Source organism: Pinus tabuliformis, chromosome 9 (genome assembly GCF_031772625.1).
Source record: "Pinus tabuliformis cultivar Carrire ecotype Pingquan chromosome 9, CPIR1, whole genome shotgun sequence".
NCBI lineage: Eukaryota > Viridiplantae > Streptophyta > Pinopsida > Pinales > Pinaceae > Pinus > Pinus tabuliformis.
The window spans coordinates 329,428,740-329,452,367 of record NC_142307.1 but is presented as its reverse complement, the minus strand read 5'-3'; the positions used below and the strand labels follow the sequence as shown (position 1 = coordinate 329,452,367).

Here is a 23,628-nt window from a genome sequence, read left to right as displayed (position 1 = left end):
ATAAAATCGGCAGTGAAGCACTCTGAATTGGTGTGATCGGTGAAGCACTCTCAATTGGTGCGATCGAATAGTTGCAAGGGTTTTAGCTTTACACCAACTTATTTGCCCTTGCGTTGTCGTCTTTAACACGGTAAATACACAACTTGATGAAATTCTATGCTTTTCGAATTCGCCATGGCACTTTGTAATTGCAATTAGAGTAGATAATTTCTATTGTATCACCCAGGATTCATCGAATTGAGTATTGACCTCATAATCGCTCTCATCAAGTTACTTGATGAACGTCTCTGCCCAACCTTATCATTCGCTTCAATCGAGCCAAACAAAACTGTGGCGCATTTGAATTTTTTGAGCCCTAGATAACGCTGTGGTGTCTGCTTACGTCCAAAATTCTTGAGAGGAGTTATTAGCTAGACTAGGGGAAGAGGTTGTGCCTTTCTAATTCTCCATTATTTTTCTAGGCGTTTGTATCAACGAATTCAAGCTACACTGGTGGTGCAATAAACTCTTAACAAAGGTAAGGTTGAAAGTATAACACCCGTGGATCTTATTAGGAAAGGAGACAAGGTTGGTTATTCTGAGGAAGTTTTGCTAGAAAAGCTTGACATTCGGCCATTTTCCTATGGATTGATTGTGCAGCCTGTATACAACAATGGATCGGTATTTGATCCTAAATTTCTTGATCTCACAGAGGATGATTTAATAGAGAAATTTGTTGCTGGTATTTCTACTGTGACAGTTCTTTCTCTAGTGATCAGTTATCCCACAATTGCAGTTGTTCCACATGCTATCATTGTTATGCTCTTGACCTGCAAGAAGATACCTGAATACCAAATATGCGAAGAAATATACCCAAAACATAGAACAATAAGAAATAACAGCAAGTATTTTATTATTCAGAAAGGAAAGCAATGTTCACTTGCCTCTTCAAGGGGGCAACCTCCAATAGAGTTGGGCTCAATTACAAAATAAGACATGATGCTCCTCGAGGGGAGTCTCTATCCTTTATATAGGATTCATACATGCAATACCATGGGTCAATACCATGGTTCTTATTAATACCATCTATCTAATACCATGACCCATTTGCAACTAATTGTGGTCCCTTCCTTAAATGTGGGTCAACCACTTACAATTATTAATATGTGCTTTATTGAATCTTTACTTAACTATACTATGACTCGATCCTATTACCTAGATAAGGGGGTTAGGGTTGGACCCTAACATGCCCTCCCCTATAAGAATAGCCTTGTCCTAAAGGCTGAAGCTATAGAAACTGTTGAAGGACAGTGGCTGGTTCCCAAGTCACATCTTCTGGAGAGGTGTCTTTCCACTTGATGAGTACTTACTTGATCTTGCGGCCTCACAGGTGCCTTTCTCACATGTCAAGAACCTATTTAGGTTGGAGCCAGATTGACCCTTCTTCAACCAATTCGGATAGACTGGTTTGAATTTGGCAATGGTTCCCAATCACTTTCTTGAGGCATGAGACATGGAAGACGGGATGGATTTTTGCAATGGGTGGAAAAGCTTGCTTGTAGGCGACTTCTACGATGCACTGAAGTACTTGAAATGGTCCATAGAATTTTGGAGATAATTTCTAAAAACCCTTGTCTTTGAGTGATGTTTACTTATATGGTTGCAGCCTCAAAAATACCTGATTCCCTTCTTGAAATTGGCATTTTGAACGATGTTGATATGCTTGCTTCTTCATGCGGTTTTGAGCTTGATGGAGATTCTCTTTGAGGTGGGCCAGCATGGTTGTGTGGTTCTATAGGAGTTGATCCACTTCTTGTACCTTCAAGCATCCCTTGATATAAGAAGTAGGTGAAGGAGGGAGTTGACCATAAAATGCTTCATATGGAGTCATTTTGGTGGTGGCATGATAGTTGGTGTTATACCACCATTCGGCTAGAGGTAACCACTGCACCCATAGATGTTGCTTTTCTGAAGTGAAACACCTAAGGTAGGTCTCCAGACATTTGTCGACTGCTTTAGTTTGACCATCAGTTTGGGGATGATAGGAAGTATTGAGTTGTAGTTGGGTACCTTGTAGCCTGAAGAGTTCCTGCCAAAAGTTATTGGTGAAGATCGGGTCACGATCAAACACAATGGAAGTGGGCATGCCATGCAATTCGAAGATCTAGTCCATGAAAGATTGAGCTACCAAAGTCGATGTAAAAGGGTGGGGTAGGGAGGAAAAATGAGCATACTTAGAAAGTCTGTTCACAACCACCATGATGACTGACTTGTTGCCTGACTTCGGAAGACCCGTAATGAAGTCCATAGAAACCTCCATCTAGATTGAGGCCGGGATGGGCAATGGTTGTAATGTTCCTAGGGATTTGACTGTTTCTCCTTTGTGGCATTGACATACGTTGCACTCAGCTACAAAAGTAAGAATGTCCTTTTTCATGCCTATCTAAAAGAATAAACGTCGAGCGTGAGCATAAGTCTTCTGAAAGCCTGAATGGCCTGCAGTGGAAGATGAGTGCAACTCTGCCAAAATGTGACTTTTTTGGTTGGATTTTGGTGATATCATGACTCTGTCCTTGTAGCGAAGATTCTCATCCCGCCAAGAGTAGCCTGTTGTGGAATTTGGATCTACCTGCAATTTATTAATGAGTTAGGAGAGCAAAGGATGTGAAAACCATTCCTTGCGAGCCTCTTGAATCCATTCTAGAATGGGAAGGGAGATTGAGAGCAGGGTGCTTTCCTCCTCAAATTAGCATGATAACGCATCCGTCATGACATTTTCGCACCCTTTCTTGTAAATTATCTCATAATCATATCACAACATTTTGGTGAGCCATTTAAGGCTTTGATGGTCTGTGAAGATTTGGAAATGTTGCTCCAATAAGTATGGTGCCCAGGTATCTACTGCATGTAAGATGGCCATCATCTCCTTCTCATAGGTAGATTGTCCCAGATTTGTCCCACTTAGTTGTTGGCTAGTGAAGGCCAAGGGTCGACCTTCCTGCAATAAGACTGCCCCAATACCCATACCTGAAGCATCACATTCAATCACAAAATATTTGGTGAAGTCGAGTAGTGTTGATACGAGAGTGGAACACATGGCATGTTTGAGAGCTATAAATTCCTGTTGCGCTTCATCATTCCAGAGAAATGAATTTTTCTTGAGGAGGTGAGTGAGGGGTCTAGAAATGCGACCATAATTGCGGACAAATTTGTGATAGTAGCCCATGAGATCCAAAAATCCTCTCAAGATCTTCAAGGTCTTTGGTTGAGGCCAATCTTGTATTGACTGGATCTTTTTGGGTTCCACCCTAACACCTTCACGCCCCATAATGTGGCCCAAATACTCAACGTCTTCCATGCCAAAAGAGAACTTGGACATCTTGACTAATAATTTATGCTTCCGGAGCAGTTGCAAGAGTAGATCTACATGCTGAAGATGAGTGGCCCAGGTGCGGCTGTAGATGAGGATGCCATCAAAGAAGACAAGGACAAATTTTCTTAGATATAGTTTGAGCAGGTGGTTCATGAGGCTCTAAAAAGTGGATGGGGAATTACAAAGGCGAAATGGCATGACCAGGAACTCATAATGGCCTTCATGAGTTTGGAAAGCAGTCTTTGGAATATCCATAGTTTCTTTCATGTGGATTTGGTTATAGGCCGAGCGAAGGTTGAGCTTAGTAAAGAATTTAGCCCCATTTAGTTCATCCAGCAAATCATCGATAACCAAGATGGGAAATTTATCTTTGACCGTCAACTTGTTGAAAGCCCTGAAGTCTAGACACGTATGTCATTCCCCATCTTTCTTGATCACCATGACCACAGGCGATGAATAAGGACTAATGCTAGGACGAATGACGCGTACTTCCAAGAGTTCCTTGATGATTTTTTCAATTTCATTCTTTCGGGAAAACGGATATCTATATGGGCGCATATTTTGTGGTTGGGCCCCTGGGACCAAAATAATGTTATGATCACGTTCCCCTCTCGAGGGTGGAAGCTCATGAGGCTTGTCAAAGACAGGAAAATGGTTGTTTAAGATTTGTTGCATCTCAGGATGAATATGAAGAGAAGTGGGTTCGAAGGCCTGGATGGAATTAAATTGGGCTATAACTCCATGATGGCCCTTTTTTAACAATTTTTCCATCCTATGCAAGCTGATGATAGAGGGATCACCCACTTGCAGTCTGCAGAGGGTATGTGCGTGGTTGTTCTGCTTAAAGCTCATATATAACTCCTGGAAATCCACTGTGATCGGATCGAGTGTGTAGAGCCATTCATCACCGAAGACAATGTGACACCCTCCCATGTGTATGGCAAACATGTGGGTCTCTAACTGATGATCCCCCATTTGAAGTTTGACATTTTCACAACGGCCTTCACATTTCATTGTCTCCCCATCAGTAATTTGGACCTAGAAGTTAGAGACTGCTCTGACAAAACAATGCACTGCTTCTGCGACCCTTTGTTGGATAAAGTTATGCATACTGCAACTATCAATCAAGACTACTACAGGGTGATTCTTAATAAAACCTCTGATTTTGAGAGTTTGGGGAGAAGAAATCGCTGCCAAGGCATGAAGTGAGATAACTGGTTCTACAGGTACATTGTCCAGTTGGTCATCCTCATCTTCCTCCTCTGGTTCGTCAAGAGGCAAGGCTTCCTCTAATGAACTGTGATCAATAGCATCAATTTGAAAGAATTTGGGCTCCTTGCATTTGTGCCCGGGGGAGTATTTCTCATCACAATAGTAACACAATCCTTTCTTTATTCTTTCCACCATTTCCACTGGTGACACCTTTTGAACCTTGAGTGTTTGGGTAGTGCTTTGAGCCTGGGTGGGGCAACCCTTGGCTATGAAATTTGGGCGATGGGACTGGGCCACTAATGCACGTTCTACTTCAAGAGCTATCGTGCAAGCATCTAGCCATGAGGTTGGGTGTTGCAGTCAGACCTAGGCTTGTATGCCTTCTTTAAGACGTCTGACAAAACATTCCAAGTAGAATTGATCGTGTAGACCTCTTGTGCGGAATGCTAAAGCTTCAAAGGCTGTAATATATTCGTTCACTGTTCCTGTCTGTTGAAGCTTAGTGAGATGACCCAAAAAGTTAGATTCATGGTCAAAGCGATCCGTAAGAGCTTTTGAGAATGTCTACCAAGTCACGAACCTTCCATAGCAATGTTGATGGCACTGCCACCACTGTCATCTTTCATTATCCAAGTACATGCTACCCACACTAAGTTGAGTCACATCATCTCTGATGTGATTCAATGTGAAATATTGCTCCATTTGTGCTAGCCATGTGGCCGGATGAGAGCCATCAAATTTATACATGTCCAGCTTGGGTGGTTGTGTCTGGGACTATTGGTGGTTGCTAAAGAGGTGAAGAGAATGGCTAGACTTTCCCTCAATGTTTTCATTGAAAGCATATGCCTCCGAGTGTTCCTCTGACTTGCCCTTTGTGAGTGTGTCAACTACGGTCTTGAGCGACGTCAGTACTGCGTCCAAATTTTATTCAAGGGTGTCGATCTTCTCATTGGCCATAGCCTGAGCTCTGGTTTGTACCATGCACTGATCCAGTGCACTTAGAATTTGGGACCACTCGAAATTTTTGACGCTAACAAGTGAATGGTACCACCTTGCTCAGCTCGTCGACTTGATTCTTATGGGCTAAGTCTCCTATAAGCATCCCCGGAGGGTCTTAGACTTTTTTCTCTTTTTTTTTTTCTTTTTTTTTTTAATTTTTGGTTTATTTATTTATTTTTACTCCAAAAGGAGTTTTACTTGTTTTTTTTTTTTTTTTTTTTTTGCACTCCGAAAGGAGTTTTACTCCTCGCTTAGGAATACTGCAGTAGCCGAATCCCATAAAACTCAATTATGCCTAATGTCCTACGAGAATCATGCCCAGGTATAGGGGCCCACACAAATAGTTTGATTTGTCGACTAACCCTCAATTGCAGAGTATGAGTAGGAATGTGGTAGTGATCGAACCCCTACTACTAGATTTGAATGGCAGATCTAATTGTGGCGACTGCTACAAAACCCAAGGGCTAGATCTGAATGACGGATCTGATAAATCTGATTGGTGGATTTGATAGCTCTGAATGGCGGATCTAAGAGATTTGAATGGCGGATCTGAGAGATTTGAATGGCAGAACTGATTGTTTCCGCTGCGATAGAACCCCACCTGCTAGATCTGATAAAGATGATGCGTGATCTAGAGAGAGACAAGGGAAATATGGTCTCAAGGAGTGTCAGGTGCTACAGATCGCAATATACATAAGGGTCTGATAGTAGTACTCAGCCTAATCTTTTAGGGAACTAACCAATGAGGATCAACTGTACCCTTAATCATACGCCACAACTACCCTACCGTATGCATGAGTAATCTCACCGAGTGTTGTTCTCGGTGTACTGTAGTAGCAAGACAGCCGACGGTTTATCTATGACGAGGTTTCAAGAGAGCCTAGGGGGCTTCTGATATACCCAGAGGGTACTTGGAAGACATTCCGTGCGCGGTTTTATCTAATGCACTACTACTTGAAGGGGTACCCATAGGGGTTACAAGGGAGTCCAACAAGTGTGACCACCTTTTGTATTTCCTGTGTGCATGCCTCCACAAATCCGTAGGTTTATGCGCTCAATGACAGATCCTGTGGTTTAAAGACGTCGGAACACGTCTCTAACTAATTTTTCTTTTTTTGCTAAACATGAAGATCCCACCAGCCCTAGAAAGTGCTCTGATATCACTTGTTGTGCTCTTGACCTACAAGAAGATATCTGAATACCAAATATGCGAAGAAATATACCCAAAACATAGAACAATAAGAAATAACAACAAGTATTTTATTATTCAGAGAGGAAAGCAATGTTCAGTTGCCTCTTCAAGGGGGAAACCTCCAATAGAGCTGGGCTCAATTACAAAATAAGACATGATGCTCCTCAAGGGGAGTTTTTATCCTTTATATAGGATTCATACATGTAATACCATGGGTTAATATCATGGTTCTTATTAATACCATCTACCTAATACCATGGCCCATTTGCAACTAAGTGTGATCCCTTATTTAAATGTGGGTCAACCACTTACATTATTAATATTGGATTTATTGACTCTTTACTTAACTATAATATGAATCAATCCTATTACATAAATAAGGGGGTTAGGGTTGGACCCTAACAATCATCAACGGTTACAAGAATGTATTAGTAGTCACTATTGAACTTGACTATTCTTTTCCACTAGCCGAGAAACTTAAGGAGTATTTGAAGGATCCAACGAGTTGCCGATGCTACAGAAGTTGTACCTATTGTAGCTACTCCAGAGGAAGAGGAAAGGAAACCTAAGCCAGAGGAAGAGTCCGAAGAGGATATGGGTTTCAGTCTTTTTGACTAGATTGGATGATTGCACATCACAGATCATTAGAATTGATAATTTCAAGACAACTGTTATTCTTCAATTTTGTTGCAGAGTTAGTCGATCAAGTTAAGTTATATGTCAAGCTTTCGAATGATGGCTCTAATGTGGTTGTTCATGGCTCATTGTTGGGCTTGGTTCCATATACCACTGTTCAATTCCCTTACAATATTCCACCTCTCACTCCGGTTACAATATATCATTATATCATTGCTTGCTCCTCTGTGGTATTACCTCCTTCGACTCTTGCACCCTCTGACTCTCAATTCACACTTCAGTCCCTACCACTTCGGTTCGCACTTTGGTCCCTTGATGTGGTGTTCGTCATTCTTATTGGAATACTGGAGAAAGTGGCAAGATCAGAGAATATTGGTTCGTACCCTAGTAAAAGCATTTATATATGTGAGCATTCAAGTCTTGTCCATGACATGGTGCTATTGTTGTTGAAGTTTTGATAGCCATCATTTGTTCTTTGAAAGTGAATATGTTGGAGGATTAAATGGAACGACTGAGTTCAATGTTCATAAAAATTGGGGGCTGTTTAAATTATTTAAATTTGCGGTTATTTGGCATTGTGTGAGATATCCGTGCAACATTGTAATTAAACAAAGAAAATTGATGATGCATTACATTTATTGAATAGTCTAATCTTTTCCACTTTTGATGGGATGGTGAAAGTCAGTAAGGAGACTGTTTTTAACATTCAAACTTGCTTGCAAAATGTACAAGACAAAAAAAAAATTTGCAGCTTGAATCACAGCTACAGCAAGAAGAGCTAAATCAAAATAGACATCATTCTAAACCTATTTTTGTTCAGAACAATGAGAAAATGACCCATCAGCAGCAAGTCAATGTTGTTGAAGCTCATCCAGATCTAGTGCGCAATAAAGTAGCAGAGTTACATGCCAACACAGAAATTCAGCCAATACTTCTCAAGCCAATCATCAAACCCTTGGGAAGAGCTTGTCCACAACAAGCACAAAATTGGTCTTGGATATGACAAGGATGTGTCCTTTTATATTCTTGACTACTTCCAAACCAATCCAATTTAAAAGTGTTGGATTTCTTCTGGACAGTTCATATTCACCTACTCCTCATGACAGTTCACCTCCAGTTATTCCAGATTCTGCCTCTCTTCCACAACAACAGATTGTGAAATGCCAACACTGTGACCGAGTTGGCCATCTAAAAGATCAATGTTTTGATCTTCATCCATGTAAGCACTGTCATAAAACAAGTCATTCTTCAAACAGATGCTTTAGAAACAAACCTCCCACAAAAATAAAGATTCATCTTGGATGGATTGCTTCTTGGAAATGGGCATCAACAGCCAAGAATATATTTCAGTCATATGTCTGATCTTGTTCTAGAGTATTTAGCAATCTTACAGTTGAGTTTTCTCCATCATCTCACCTTGTATCTGACAGGGGGGGAAATGATGGTCATATACAAGCTTCAAAGCTACATCAAGCGAGCCTGAGCCACAACCTGTCACACCAAATTCAGAGTTGTAGCTACAGACAAAGATGCACCTGAGCATGCCTTCAGTTGCTAATGCCTCTTCAAAGAGTTGTGGACACTTCCTCTAGTATCTAAGACTTCATTTTTTTGTCAGTTTTGGAAGAGTTCCAGGGATTGCATTAAGCATTCTAGAGTTTTTGGTCATCCTTAAACCATCATAGGTTGAGACCTCCCTTTTCAGGATGAGGTTCTCCATTTTGTGCGGAGTGAGACTTCTCTTTCATGGTTGAAGGTTTCCCTCTTCAAAACATCAGGAACACTTCCTCTAACAGAAGACCTGAGCTTCATGCCAGACTTGGAAGAGTTTTGGGAACTGCACTAAGCATTCCATTGTTGGTGGTCATCCTTAAACCACCATCCTTTATACCAGCATTTCTGAGAGCACATTCAACCTAGTGCCACCTTGCATTTTTGCACTTTTTGTATTATAGCTCTCTTCTTGGACTCATACATAACCCTTCGCATTAAGGGGGGCAATGTTGGACACCTAATCCTATAAGGGTTGGTGTGGAAGCTGAACAACCAAAAGGAGTCCAAGAGACCACTTGGAATATGAATCCAAGGGTCGCACCATGTACTATAAATGTATATCATTTGTTAATAATAAATCTACTCTCGTGCTTATCTTTAATATTCTATTGGTGCCATGTGTGTTTAACAAGACCAAAAGAAACTATAAAATTCTAACTATTAAAAGAAAACATAAAAATATTATAACAAACATCAACCTAATCATTTAAATGTAAATGAAAAAAAAAAAGGAGGAAAGAGAAATCAACATGCATAGGAAAATAGTGTAACATAACTTTAAGGGAAAGTTGATATAACATAAACATCTGATAACACTCTTGGGTGCTTTAAATTAATAATTTTCATTACTTTGCTTAATTTTTTTATATTAATTGTTATTTTTTTATTCTATGTTTTATTATTTTTTGTTATGTTTATAAAAAAAATTATTTTAAAATGAGATTTAAAAAATAAATTATATTTTCATTATTAATATTTTAGTAAATAAATAATATGAAATTTTTAATTAAATTAATTAATTAAAAGATGTCATATGAAGTGAATATTTTAAGTAATATAGCAAAATTACAAAACCTAACATAAAATGACTAAGAACTTCTAGGCCTCCCACCGTCCACGTTGACATTTTTTTCTTTATAATTAAAAGAGGGTATTTTGAGCCGATTAAAAATTTAAAACCTAAGTTAAAGTGCTACTCTCTCTTATCGAATGAAGCTAAATAAGTTCCCCTTATTTTTATATTTGTGGAGTTAAAATAAGGCACTAACGTAGCAAATCTCACTGTTAATAATGGAATTTTTCTGAATTTTAAATAAATTCGGAATTAAGAAAAATTTAAATTGGTTTCATAATTGTTAATTATATTATTTACTCTACTCTATTTTATTTTATTTTATTTTAACTATTCTATTTTATTTTATTTTATTCTATACTATACTATATATAGAAAGAAATATATGGAGAGCAACCCTCTCAATTAAAAATTGGAAACTCTTGAATTTAAAAGTGTCGTTAACTATTAGTCAGCAAATACATCTTTAGTTCTTGAATTTATCTCGTAGTTCTAATATATATATAAAATAAAAAAACATTTAGTTATCGCTCAGAAGCCCTGACCCATCGCTCCATATATTTGACAACCTCCCCGGCTGTTTCTCCTAATTCGTTTCCTTACTTTTCGTCTTTCACCGGAGAACTCTATCGCCTCCAAACAACGGACTGGCCCTGCAGTAAACCAGCAAATTGGTGGGTACATTCTAGCAGCAATTTTTCTCTTAATGCGATCTTTCCCATGAAATTATCTGCTCCTCTAATCCAGAAGCTTCTGCACATTGATTCAAAATAATTCATCCCTGGTAATGGTAGTCTTTGATATCACAAAAATAGTATATATGTAATTTCTCTTAATATGTTGCAGGATGATTTTTTTTAATTTGATTGTTATTTGTGTAATTTCAGGATATTTTTGAAATTTCCAATCTGAATAAACTGAACATCTTTGCTATTGTTATTTCAGAAACAATAACATTAGAGACCAAATTCTGCACAGAAACTTGCAATCAAAAGCAGTTAGCAGTTTATTGAATAAGGTCGGAGGGTCAAATATGTCAAAGAAAAACATGAATTATAAAGAAGCCCAACGGCTTGATTCTTCAGAGAGGATGTCCAGAGAAGATTTCGTTGAAGGCAAAAAGGCAGGGAAATATAAAGGTGTCAAAAGAAATCCCTCTGGTCGTTTCACTTCACAAATTAGAGATTCAATAGCCAAAAAATGGCGCTGGCTTGGAACATTCGACACACCAGAAGAAGCCGCAGCTGCCTATGCTAACGCTGCAGCAGAGATGAAGGAAAGACGGTCACAAATGAATTCAGAATCATGCAGTCTCAGGGCCTCAAGCCTTCCTGATATTCATACTATTAAAAGGAAGCAATGTTTTAATAGGGCAGAGCTGGATTCGAAAATTGAACGTATTGACTGTAAGACCGATTTGGATTCAGGTTTAATGGAGGAAATAATTAGCAACAATGATACGTACTTCAGTTTGGATAGTCATCATTATAATATGGATAATAGCGATATCCGAAATTCTGATGATGATGATGATATGGGTTGGGCACATGCAAAATGGTTGATTGAAGCAATTCATCGTGGTTTATATTTTAAACCTGAAGAACTCGAGTAGTATCTTGAGAACAGTATTACAAAAGCTGTAGTATGCTGTATCTTCGATTTTTTTAAGATTTAATAGCGAGCTTGATTGATCTGATGGCTTCATAATCTGATGAGAAATAATTCAATATTTATATTGTTTCATGATCCCATAAAAACTAATTAACTAGTTTAGTTTTGGCTTACTGAATTTCCTATTCAAATATATTTTTGAAACTTTAAGTTTATGTCCTAGTTCTATATTTTGATACCAAGGTAATTTAGTGTTTTTATTGCTTCATAAGAACTAATTTGGTTTTAGCAATTAAAAAAGGCAAGTGATTTTATTTTTATTATTTGTTTGGGTAGTTTGAGTGGTAATGATTTATTGGCATTTAAGTTGTCAAAATTAATGGGATTGTATCTTACTTGGATCACACCAGCCTTTAGCATGGCTGAATTTTATTCAAAAAGTTTTAAACCTGTGACTTTCACATTGCAATGTACCTTAACAAAATACTCTATCACAATCTACTCTACAGCCTATGGAATTATAACATTCCATTTTATTATACATTATTTTAATTACCTTGAATAAAATTTTAAAATATTTTTTGTAGTAATTATAGGTTAAAGGTTGTCATTTATCCCAAAAATAGTTATTCATTTTTTAAGATTTAATTAAGTTAATTATTTAAAAAAATGTCACATAAACCAATGGGCATGTGGTATTAATAGGCCATGGTTTTGGCTCATGATCTTGTAATAAAGCCTAAAGTTAAGAAGCTCCAATTGGAATGAATCTCCATGGTTAATAATCTTGCTACATGTTTTTCCTAAATGTATATATCTCCAATTTATATATTAAATCTTTTTGTATTCAATAATAATAATAATAATTTAAACAACATTGTAATTTTATTAATTTTTATTGTTTTTAAATCCTAGCAATGCCAGATGTATTATGAAGTAATTGTTTTGATGCTTATCATGCACTGATGTCTATCTTGATTAACTTATATGGTTGTATTAGTATTTCTTATATATATATATATATATATATATATATATATTAGGTTGTGTTATATTCTTTCCATGACTAGCTCCTCTAGTTAAACCAAGGGGTTAGAAGAGGGATGGAGCCCCTCCTTCGTTGTGTCAATGCAAAGTGGAGGGGTCACAGGGGGTTTGAGGGGGGTGGTTAGGCCCCCCTTCATTGCGTCGATGCATAGCGGGGGGCTGACAAGGGGTTTGAGGGAGGTGGTTAGCCCCGCTCTACAAGGTCCGAGGCAATGCCATGGGGGAAATCTTTTTGGACCCTATATTAGATGGGCAGACCTACCTATGGTTTTGTGCATACTTTTCACACATGGTTTTGGGCATGATGATATATATATTCAAATTTTAGAATTATATATTAAAATTGACATTATTAAAATAATAATAAATTGTAGACGTTGAGATTTGAAATTCAGTGATCATCATTAAAACAATGATTGTTGTTAGGATATTCTGACACATCAAAAATAGTTAAGTATAACTTGGTCTAGTGTAGAATTAGGTAAAGTGTGTTTCTTTACTATGTACTTTTGTAACCTACAATCTGACGGTCACGATATGTTCTAGACATGAAGTGATCCGATGGTTCATTCTCTCTTCAGTATTACCGACACTTGATCTATGGCTTAACACCCAATTGGTCCATGATCTCTATTTAAAGAGCACGGAGGGTCATTTGTAGTGTGACCATTCATGAGAGAAGCTTATGTAAATTATCTTTCTTTTATTAATAAATTGTCTGAAGTGGTCGCGTTGGCTCAGATCGTGGATTGTTTCCCTCTTTGAGGGTTTTAAGCACGTCAAGAATACTAGTGTATTGATTTGTGATCTGTTTGTGAGTGGTGTCATTTGGTGTTATATCTGAGGAACTTACCATGTCAATTCCTACATGGTATCAGATCTATTTGAGGGCGACATCCATTGGTGAACAAAATCTGAAGTCGTTACAATCGCATTCGACTGTTGTATCCTAGATCTACTATTTCTGGCTTCTTTCGGGCCGAGACAACTGATCTATTGTGTTAGGAGCATCGGTTCTAGTGACAAATCCCTTTCCTTTTAAGAAAAAAGGTTTTCAATAGCTCTAGCTACATCATTTTTAAGATCTGGAGGCATACAGTCTTTATTTACAGTTTTAATTATTCATCTCTCTGTTTATTTCCATTTATTTAGCTCTCTATTTTTTTTTATTACTGGATTTATACCTTTCATTTATGTGTATGCTCTTTTCCCTGTGACTGTGCGATCTAGGCAAATCAGAAACATAAAGGAAAGATTTTTCTCATGTGTATACTCTTTTCTGCCACACGTTAGTGTAATCTCGGAAAATTAGAAACATTGACGAAAATATTTAGGTTCTGGCGAAAGTTAACTTCAAGCCATAAGGTTTGGTTTCTTTTGTATGCCCATGTTGGGTTGTGTGGTTTTTTGTTTTGTATGAGAAAATAGATTTTTAAAGTAAGCATGCACCCCAAAGATTAAAAAAAACACTTCCTCGTTTTAAAAAATTACTAACCTTTTAAACTAGCTCACTTGGTCCAAAGTTAATTTATGAGAATAGAGGTCTTGAGTTCAAGTCTTTCTTTTTGTTGAGTTACCTTTTCAAAAAGCACATGTAACTTATGTTTTAAACTTACTTTATGCAAAAGTGTTCTCACCCATTATAAAAAGTGAGTCACTTATAATTCTAAAGTCTCTTTATCTTTTATTTAAGTTAGAATTTAATGGGTAGCTCATAAAGTACCATTGTAAAAGTGACTTTCACTTATTTATAAAAGTGGATCACATAATTTTTTTTTAAAGTGAGCTAATTAGATTAAGTTTGAAAAGGGGAGCAGGAGATTATTTTTAAATATAACATTATAATTTGCTTTTGCACATTCACGCACTTCGTTGGCATCTTCAACAACTTTTCTTCAAAAAGCCATAACTTTTTCATCCGAAAGCCATTTTCAGAGTCGTTTTATTTTAATCGGCCTAAATTTTCGAGATATTTTCATTGGAACACTTAGTTTGAGAATGTACAACATCAGTTTCTGTTAAAGTGGAAATTCCATGCCAAATTATTCTTGACAGCACCAACTACTTCTAATGGTGGTCCTACATTGTGGATTTACTTAAAATTAAAGGTGTTTACATAATAGCCTCAGGCCAATAAACTAAACCTAAAGATGAAGATAAGATAGCCAAATGGGAAAATAGGAAAGATCAAGCACATGGGTTGATAGGGATGTCTATTTCTCGAGACCTTAGATTCCATATTACAGAACTTGATACCCCTAATGAAGAAATGAAATAGATCACTAAAGTTTTTGGAATTAAAAATGAAATTAGAGCTCGTCAACTCGAAAATTAGTTGCTTACGTTTGACACCAATAATTTTTCTTCGATTGAAGAATTTTTATCCAAGTTGAAGACCCTTGGACTTCTTTTGGAAGGTGTTAAGGTAAAGAAAGAAGAAGGTAGCCTTATCTATTCCATTCTTACTAAGTTGGGACCAACCTACTCTGTGTTTGTTTCCACCTTCCATTCTACTAGAGAAGCCTTTATTTCTCAAGGATAAGACTACAAGTCCCCCTCTGTTGATGTCTTTTATGATTATTTAATAAAAGAACGAAAAAAATATCTTACATCTTCATCTTCTTAATCTTGGAAACTCTTCTAAGAAAGCCTTAGCTGCCCATTAACAACCAAATTCAAAGAATCCTAAGAAGAAGTATCCTAAATAAAATGGTCCTAAACCAAACAAGGGTCCTAAGAAATTTCAGTTCCAAAATGAAAAATCATTTTAACAAAATGATAAGGCAAATAAAAACAAAGGGAAGAGGATTGATAGATATTGTCACTTTTATAATCGAGATGGCCACTTAGAATCCAAATTCTTTATGCAGATGGAAGCCTTGGAAACAACAATGAAGAAGCATAACATTCATTTGGAGCACTCTTCAAATTCAACTTCATCTTCAAGAATAACACTTTATGCATGTGGTTGTCAAGCATCTTGGTTTGGTTATGCACTAAATTTGTCTTTTTCTTCTCATTCTCATGAGTAGCTCATTGATTCTAGAGCTTCTTATCACATGGCAAAAAAAAAGGCTATGTTTTCTTCTTTAAATGATTATAACACCAAAAATATATATCTTGGTGATGATATATCTCTTAGTGTTGGAGGGACTGGAACTGTTTATCTAGACAATGGTCAATTTAATGATGTATTATTTGTTCCATCCTTATCCTATAATCTTCTATTTCTACATTAGATAACTCATTTAGGTGAAGGTAAAACCATTGAATTTTCACCTCACGATGTTGTAATTAAGGACCTAACAGATCCTAAATAGATTTTAGCTACTAGCATTGTTGATGATTCTACAAGGTTGTATAAGTTTAACAAATTTGGGTCATCAACTCTTCCCTCGATATTTTTTGCTCATAATGATGAAGTGAACAAGCTTTGGCATGAGCGATTTGGTCACTTAAACTATCGCTCCCTTCAAAATCTATGTAAAGAAAATATGGTGACAAGTCTTCCTATGGTATCTTGTACAGATGGTGTTTGTTTCGGATGTGTACTCGGAAAACATAATCGGGATAGTTTTGAAAAATGTGCCTCTTGGCACGCCTCAGCCCCTTTACAACTTGTGCATAGTGATTTATGTGGTCCACTTCAAGTTGTTTCATTCTCTGGCTATAAGTATTTCTTAAATTTCATTGACAATTTCTCCAGACGCACTTGGGTATACTTCTTAAAACACAAGAGTGAATTATTTAGCATGTTCTTAGCCTTTAAGGCCTTTTTTGAGAAACAATCTGGACATCAAATTCTTAAGCTAAGATCTGATAATGGAGGAGAATATGTTAACAACAAATTCATCAACATTTGAACTGAGCATGGAATTCAAATGCAACATAATGTTCCATATACTCCACAACAAAATAGTGTAGCTAAAAGGAAGAATTTCACCTTAAAGGACATGGCTAATTGTATGCTTCAATCTAAAGGACTTAGTCTTAATTCTTGGGCAGAAGTAATTCATTGTGCTAATTACATAGTAAATCATACTCCTACTAAGGTTTTAAAGAATATCCCTTCAAAAAAAGCATGGAGCTCAATTAAACCAGATGTAAGTCACTTTCGTGTTTTTGGAAGTGAAACATGGGCCCATATTCCAGATGAGAAACATAAAGCTTTAGAACCTAGGAGTGAAAAATGTATTTTTCTTGGATATTCTAAAGATGTCAAAGGATATAGACTTATTCCACTTAAGTCCAAAAATGTTATCATTAGAAGAAATGTAAAGTTTTTTTAAAATATATCAGCCTATGAGCCTAGTTCAGCGGATGTCCCACCTCTATCTATCCCTTCTACTTCTGAAAATATTTCTTCTTCAGATGATGGCAGTGAGGATGACAATCCTCCCACACCTTCTCCAGATCCTCCTTTAGCTCCTCAGCTTCCAAATGGGTCTATGCTACTCGGGATGCAGCAGGTGCTCTTGTAGGTGATCCTACAGATCAACGACGTCAACATTCTCAGTTCGATAGAGCCTCTTCTTTACTAGCTCAAGCTTCATCAAATTATTATCCTGACACCTTTGCAGAAGCTTCAGGCCATCTAGATTGGGACACAGCTATGAATGAAGAATATCATTCATTATTGGCAAATGATACATGGGATCTTGTTCCTCTTATAATGGGATGAAAACTTGTTAGATGCAAATGGGTTTACAGAACCAAGTATGGACCAAATGGAAAATTTGATAAACATAAAGCTCGCCTTGCTGCTAAGGGTTTTTCACAAGTTGAAGGAATTGACTATACTGAGACCTTCTCCCCTGTTGCCAAAATGAACTCTATGCGCCTTGTTCTTTCCCTTGCTACCTCTTTCAAATGGGAAGTCGATCAGATGGATGTTAAATCTGTCTTTTTGCATGGGGACTTGTATGAAGAAATCTATATTGAACAAACTTCTAGCTTTATAAAAACATACTCCATCCTTTTATCTTAGCTTAAGAAATCCCTTTATGGTCTCAAGCAAGCCCCTCAGGCTTGGTATGCCAAAATGGATAGCTTTCTTTTAGATGTTGGATTTTCTAGGTGTCATTGTGACAATACTGTCTACACCAAGAAAGTGAGTAAGTATCTTCTCAGTCTTGTTATTTGCGTTGATTATCTTATCCTTACTAGTAGTGATCCCAACCTTATAAACCATGTGAAGTCCAGCCTTAAAAAGAAGTTTGAAATGAAAAACTAAGGACACTTGCATTATTTTCTTGGTCTTCAAGTCTTGCAAACCAAGAAAGGTATTTCCCTTTCCCAATGGACCAAGTATGCTTGTGATCTTCTATGCCATTTTCACATGGAATATTGTAAGCCAGCGCCTTCTCCCTTTCAATCTAGAGCCAAACTTTCAGTCACTTGTACTTCCCCTGAATTTGATGCTACCTTATACCGTCAACATGTAGGAAAACTTTTGTATCTAACCCATACTAGTCCTGGCCTTTCCTTTGTTGTTGGCATTATTTCTTGGTTTATGCAAGACCCACATGAAATTCATTGGAAAGAAACTAAAAGAATACTTTGTTATGTTCGAGGTACAGTTCAGTTTGGGATTCATTATAGTGCAGAAGCATCTCCTCAATTGGTCGGTTTCACTGATTCTGATTGGGCTAGTGACCGTGATGATTGGAAGTCTGCTGCAGGTTATGTATTCACTCTTAGTTTTGGACCTATTACATGGGCTTGCAAGAAGCAAAGTGCCATTTCTCTTTCTTCAACAAAATCAGAGTATCGTGGTGCCGTAGAGGCTAGTAAGGAAGCCTTTTGGCTTCGTCAGATCTTATCAATGTTTCGCTTTCAGCAGCAGCATCTGACTACACTTTGGTATGATAATCAAAGTTCCATTAAACTATGCAAAGATCTAGTCCAACATCAGTACAACAAACACATTGAGCTACACATGCACTTCATCATAAAGCTCATTCATGAACATGTTCTTTAACTACAATATTGTTCAACTGATGATCAAGTTGCATATATCTTTACAAAGGCTCTCACAGAGGCAAAGTTTACTGAACTTTGATTTATGGTTGGAGTTCAGGAAGTTGTGACTAAGGGGGGATAGGCTCTAATGCCTCCTTCCTTATCCTATTTTTTCATATTTGTACATCCATCAATCCTATCCCAAGTTGTTCTTAAGGGGGGGTGTTGGGATATTCCGACACAGGAAATAGTTAAGTATAACTTGGTATAGTGTAGAGTTAGGTAAATTGTGTTTCTTACTATGTATGTTTTTAACTTACAATCTGATGGCCACAATATGTTCTAGACAGGAAGTGATCTGACGGTTCATTCTCTTCTCAGTATTACCGAAACTTAATTCGTGGCTTAACACCCGATTGGTCCATGATATCTATTTAAATATCATGGAGGGTCATTTGTAGTGTGACTGTTCATGAGAGAAGCTTATGTAAATTTCCTTTCTTCTATTAATAAATTGCCTAAAGTGGTCGTGTTGGCTCAAGCCGTGGATTGTTTCCCTCTTTGATGGTTTTAACCATGTCAAGAATACTGGTGTATTGATCCATGATATGTTTGTTAGCGATGTCCTTTGGTGTTCTATCTGAGGAACTTACCCTGTAAATTCCTACAATTGCAAAATCCATTCTTAAAAGGGTGAAAATTGGTCATCGATTTTGCATAAATGACTATCAATGTACATTAAGTTTGAAAATTAAACTTTGACATAAATCAACAATTAACTATGAATTGGAAAAGTGTGGGGACACATAACAACCCCCTCTTCATGATAAATATCATAGGTTCATGGTAATTAAATGTTACTCTAATGACAAGGCCAAGGAATGAAAATGGATGTATTTATGTTGGTTTGCCCATCCTCCTAGTAATTTATTAAGTGCCTTAATTAGTTTCAACTGGTTTATTAGTATATCTTTTTTTGAGATTAGGATCTTCCTTTTTGTAGCTTCTTATGTGACTAAGAAGTGAAACACATTAACCCTTGTCACACGTGTTTCCACTCTTTTCTCCTTTGTTTGTGGGTTCTCCACAACATCCTCATGTTCTTCCTTTGGAGCTAAAATCTCCTCATCTACATGCCACTGAAACTCCCTCCCAAGGGAACATATCATGGTCTTATATTCATCAAACTTCATATCTCTACAAACAACTGTTATCCTTTGAGATGGCAAGTACACCCGATAGTTGTGAAGTGTATCAGTGTACCTCACAAATATGCCCAACTCAGCTTTCAGCTCTAGCTTTTTCCTTGCATCCTTGGAAACATGAAAGTAAACTACTGAACTGAAGATCCTCAAGTGTGACACATCTGGTTTCTTTGCTAAAAAATCTTCTTCACGTGTACTCATCCTGAGAATCCGATGACGACTCATGTTCTGCACATATACCGTTGTGTTGCATGCTTCATCCCACAAGTGCAACGATAGTCCCTGATCATGCAACATCGTCCGTGCATCTCCCATAATACTTTTGTTCTTTCTTTCAACAACCTCATTCTATTGTGTATTTCAACATGTGGTACCTGTAAATGGTCCCATGTCATCCCCAAAAACACTAAAATTGTGTGAGACGTGTCATCTGCCATGTCATCAACTATACTGCCATGTCACTGTTGATGTCATCTTCCCTGTAAGCTCTAAAGACCAATCGCATGCCACCACGTGGTCCCTTGGAGAAGAGAGAAAAAAGGTCTGCAGTGCCCTGTTTTGCAAGCAATTCATTTGTTAATGAATTTCAACCTTCCCTGACGATACAATGTTAAGATCCCTTCCGAAGACTCACTGAATCTTATAGAAAAGTTAAGATCCCCTCCCAATATGAAGTTTTCAGTAGATGACAAGGATAGGTTAAGGAGGCGGTTCCAGAAAACCTCCCTTCCTTGGCACGACCCATAAACATTCATGACCCTGAAATCCATTCCTAATGCGGCTAAGAAAAAATTAATGCACATGTAACCCTTTCCTCCCCAAGTCGATATGGGTTTTATGGTATAGGGATTGTATCCCATGGCCAAACCACCAGATCGTCCCATGGAATCCAGAGCAGTGAAGATCCACCCAGGGCATATAGCTTGCAAAATCTCTATAGCATGACGTGCTTCCCTTAGGGTTTCTTGAAGGAGGATTAATTTGATCGGTTCCGCCGTGAAGAGTTTGTGAAGGGCTAGCTTTTTTAGAGAACTAGCCAAGCCCCTACAATTAAAGGAGATGCATTTCATGGGGGAACCATGTCTAGGGTTTGCTTTGCTCTAAGAACTAGATCTGAAGAGGATTTTCTGCCCGAGATCACCTCTACCCCAGCGCGAGGGGTAGCATGTGTGAGGTATGATTTGCGCCCTCTAAGAGGTTTAGCAGAGGATGCAGGTAGTGTCAAGCCAAGGCCTGTGTTGTAAAGATGAGAGTCCCCAAAGGGAGTTCACAAATGAAGGTTATAGGGATGAGAGGGTGCCAAGGGAGATGGATGGAATGAGGGGGATTTCACCGAGTGGATAATGGGGGGGGGGTGGTGGAATCAACCAAGTGATGAGGGAGAGGTGAGTAGGTGATGGAGGCAGGGGAGATGATACCATGCGAAAATGGTGCGATATGCATATGTTGTGCAGTAGATGCATTAACATAAGAAAGAGTAGGGGATGAGGGAAGAGGAGTACCCACTGAATGAGTTGCTTCTGCAGTTGGTTGAGCTCGAGTCAGAGGAGGGGATGGTGGTCCCGAAGATCTTCCAAATTTGTGCTGCACCGGCTTGGATGAGTTCGCCTTCTGGGGAGGTTCTGGGCCAGCCTCTAGATGCTTTCTACTGATGACAGGGGTTCCTTTGTCGATGCCAACTTCTTGTCCTGTTGCTGTCTCATGGGATTTCACTACCAGAGGGCACTCTTTGAATAGATTACTGACCTTATGACATCTTCGACATCTAAATGGCACTCCCTCATAGTCCAAGATTTGTACCGGGGTGAAATTCCTCCATTGCAGAGTTATCCTTTCTTCCAAACCCTCTCGAGTGTCCAAATGCACTAAAATATGGGCTAATGTTTGGTTTTTGGATTGGATAATGGATTTGTCATAATCTAGAAACATACCTAGGGTATTCCCTATTTTGATAAACACCTATTCTGACCAATACTGTAGGGGTAAACCTGGAAACCTCACCTAGAGAGGCCCTGCACCGAGCTGCTCTCTTTTAGGATAAAATAGAGGGCTCCATCTTTTGAGTAAAACCAGCGCCATCTATATGTGCAAAAATCAAGCCAGTGCCATATTTGTGTGTTCTTTGAGTGCAAAGTGAAGCGCGAACCACCCTCGACGTAGATTTTGAACCTATTATAGGTGAAGGAAGATATGCCCCCAAATCTTTTTCACCCATTGCCCTATTTGATCCACTGTATAGGTTCTGCCATGAACCCTACCCACCAGAACTTTGCTTGATCTGTCGGTGATATCCCCCATGGTGAGACCTTCGCCAGATTTAATAGTGAAATCTTTTCTGAATGCTCTGATGCACTTGGAGTTCTTCTTCCCTGTTGGAGGCGCAGTAGGATGGTCTTGTAAAGGATCTACTCGATTTTTTGTTGCGAAGGAGGGCTTCGCCGACCTGACCCTAATAACAGGGGTATCGAAGCATCCCGATGGAATTGCGGATTCCTGTGATTTATTGCCTAATCGGGGGAGATTAGCTGGTAGCTGAGATTGATTGGCCGCTTCAGAAGCAAGTCCATGGCAGGGGTTAGGGTTCTGAGAGAAAAAAAGGTCAACAAGGGGTGTGGGATCGAAGAGCCGAGATGAGCATGAGGCGAGGAGGTTGAGGGTTGAAAGGGACAAGGGTGGACTGTTGAGGGAGGGAGAGTCGATGGAGAGAGAATCGATGCAGAGGGAGTTGTCCTTATGCCTAGGAAGGGAGACAACTAGCGTCGTTAGCGAGCAGGACATGGCAGATGTAATGGTGGTCGATTTGGGAATAGGGACCCGACGAATAATCCACAATGTCAAGTTCCATTCCCTCCATACTTATCTGCTGAAAACGACAGTTGTGCAAGCTAGGGCCAGCGTGCTATAGGCTATAGGAGCATAACCGCTACGGGTGCCTGCAATAGTTAACCAGGGTCAGAGTAGCAGGTAGGGTGTGCGCAATAGTGCTCCATCCTCTCCCGCAATCCCACATGACCCTCGTCATATTCTTCCTTAAAATAAGAAAATTATATATATATATATATATATATATATATATATATATATATATATAAGTTCTATATGATATGTTTAAATTAAAACATATATAAATATAAAATGTAAATTAATGTCAAATAGTTCTACTTCACAATTATCTATCTCAATCATCTTAATTTATTGAAGAAACTTTGATAAACAAAAATTAATAAATTAGATAAATATAAAGTACAAAACCATGGAAAAAAACTAATAGATTAAATAAATATAAGTTACCAAAACACTATAATCAAACCATGGGAGAGAACACTTTTGTCAAAAGATACTTTAACAAAATCAAATAAAAGGTGATTTATATATAATATTTAATTTAATAGAAATTAATAATTAATAATTTAAAGATATTTTTAAAGTCAATTAAGATTAATAAAAAATAATTGCCCTAAGTGCTCTCCAACCTCGAGAGATGTTGTATTGTAATGTTTAACATTTTGATTAAGTTAAATTACATAAAAATAAAGATAAAATAGAATTTAAAAAATAAAATAAAATTCAAAAATTAATGTAATGTAACGTACACATTTTAATTTCGTCAAAATAATGTAATGTTTAACATTTTGATTAAGTCAAATTAAATAAAAATAAAAATTAAATAGAGTTTAAAAATCTAAATAAAAAAATAATAATGTAATGTAACATAAACATTTTAATTTGGTCAAAATAATGTAATTTTTAACATTTTGATTAAACAAATTACATAAAATAAAAATTA

General features: G+C 37.7%; 2 pseudogenes; both read left to right on the top strand.

Moving 5' to 3' along the window:
* The first annotated feature begins 513 nt into the window (after positions 1–513).
* On the top strand, positions 514–7,373 carry LOC149148545 (large ribosomal subunit protein uL10 pseudogene; annotated as a pseudogene).
* Positions 7,374–11,065: 3,692 nt separating this feature from the next.
* Positions 11,066–23,628, top strand: part of LOC149148544 (uncharacterized) — a 29,296-nt pseudogene continuing 16,733 nt past the window's right edge.